Genomic DNA, 2,363 nt, shown 5'->3' on the forward strand with positions numbered 1-2,363 from the left:
TACACATCCCTCCATGTTGTAGTGATTCAGTCACATGCTGGACTCACCTACTTGTTCTTTGTCATGTTTAGCAGGTGTGTGTGAGAGAGAGAGAGAGAGAGAAAGAGAGAGAGAGAGAGAGAGAGAGGAGAAGAAGGGAGAAGAAAAGGAAGAAGAAGCAAGGGGCGGGGTTAAAAAGAAACAGCCCAATACTGATCACTTTTCAGGAAACTCAGAGTTCAGAGAATGTTTTGGGAACTGCACATATTAATAAATGAGGGTCCCATGTATGGAAGAAAGACCCACATAGGTGGGTCTTCCATGCCCACCTAGTTGCAGGAAATTTCCAGGTGGTTCAGGAAACAGTTGATTAAGGTTTATAATGTTACCGTGAGCTCATTCATTCATTCATTCTTTAAGTTTGAAGGTCTTGGGTAACATTAGCATCTTTTTCTGTGGACTTCAACATTTGCATGTTTTAATGATAAATTTTCTGGTACTACAGCAGGCCAACGGACTGCATTTTGCAGTTGGAAGTGCTCCTCAGAGACCCTCAGCTTAGTGACAAGATAGCTATTCGTTCTACCATAAGACTCTGCCTGAAAGCCTTTGATCTCTGCTCCACTCCAGCCTGCCTTCCTCCTCTTCTTCTTCCTCCTCACCCTTCCCTCTCTCCATCCAGTAAAAACAAAACAAAACAAAACCCAGTACCTCTCAGGGGAAGCCTCAAAGCTTCTGTAGCGTCATCTCTGTGTACCGAATTCTTTGTAGATATGGCTTCCTATTCAAATATATTCTGAAAGGGCCACTCACAAGATCCAGTTTCTTCCCGTCTCTCAAAGTTTTGTTCACTTCCCCTTCTCCCTGAAGCCTTCTATAACCACCCAATTTGGAAACAAATTGAGCAAAATTAGTGAAAACTACCAATAGATTCCTAGGTGGTGGACACAGGAGACCAGGTAAATTAGGCACAGCTCCTGCCCTCGAAGAACTCACAGCCTACCTGGGACAGAGAGAAGGTACAGAATTGAATAGCACACACAGGCTGTACCCTCTGTTTATGAGTGCTGGAGGAGCCACCTTACTTCTGGGATTCTATAAAAAGGGATTCTAATTCTTTCACAATGTGCTCACAATTTTTCTGGGCCTCAATTCATTTGGTGTTGAACCAAATTTTTCATTTTAAAATTCCACTCTGGACCTGTGTTTGTGTTGCTTCTGTACGGGTGATCAGGTGAGAGGGAATATAAAATGTATGGGGGTTCTGGGTCTTCTGCTTCCAATTTCAGCCAGATCAGCTCCACTTTTTCCCCTACGATTTGTTATTAATTAATTAATTTATTTATTAACATTTTATTTATTTTTTCCCCCTCTCCCTACCCCCTCCCTTCTGACAATCACTAGTCCATTGTCCATGTCCATGAGTCTCTGTTTGTCGTGTTCATTTGTTGCTTTTAGGTTTATATCCCATATATAAATGATATCATGTGATTTTCAACCTTTTCTGTCTGGTTTATTTTGCTTAGTATGATTATCTCGAGGTCCACCCATGTTATTGCAAATGGCAGTATTTCATCTCTTCTTATGGCTGAGTAATATTCCATTGTATATATGTATCACAGCTTCCTTAGTCAATTGTCTGTTGTAGGACACTTCAGTTGCTTCCATGTCCTGGCCACTGTGAATAATGCTGCTATGAACAGTGGTGTGCAAATATCTTTTCAGATATGAGTTTTCAAGTCTTTGGTGTAAATACCCAGTAGAGGGATTGCTGGATCATATGGTAAATCAATTCTTAGTTTTTTGAGGAAACTCCATACTGTTTTCCACAGTGGCTGTACAAATGTGCAGTCCCTCCGGCAGTGTATAAGGGTTCTTATTTCTCCACATTCTTTCCAGCATCTATTATTACTTGTCCTGGTGATTATAGCTATTCTAATAGGTGTGAGATGGTATCTCATAGTGGTTTTGATCTGCATTTCCCTAATAGGTAGAGATATTGAGCATCCTCTCATATATTTGTTGGCCATTTATATGCCCTCTAGGGAGAAGGGACTATTCAGGTCCTCTGCCCATTTTTTGACTGAATCATTTGGTTTTTTGTTGTTATTGAGTTGTAAGAATTTTTTGTGCATTTTGGATAATAGGCCCTTATTGAAGGTGTTGCTTGCAAATATATTTTCCCATTTGGATGGTTGTCTCTTTTCCTTGTTTATGGTTTCTTTTGCCAAGCAAAAGCTTTTTAGTTTGATGTAGTCCCATTCATTTATTTTTGCTTTTACTTCCCATGACTTTGAGGTCAAATCATAAAATCCTCTTTAAGTCCAAAGTCCTTGAGTTTAGTTCCTATGTTTTCTTCTATGCATTTTATTGATACCGGTCCT

The sequence above is a fragment of the Pteropus alecto genome, unplaced genomic scaffold (genome assembly GCF_000325575.1).
Source record: "Pteropus alecto unplaced genomic scaffold, ASM32557v1 scaffold3, whole genome shotgun sequence".
Classification (NCBI taxonomy): domain Eukaryota; kingdom Metazoa; phylum Chordata; class Mammalia; order Chiroptera; family Pteropodidae; genus Pteropus; species Pteropus alecto.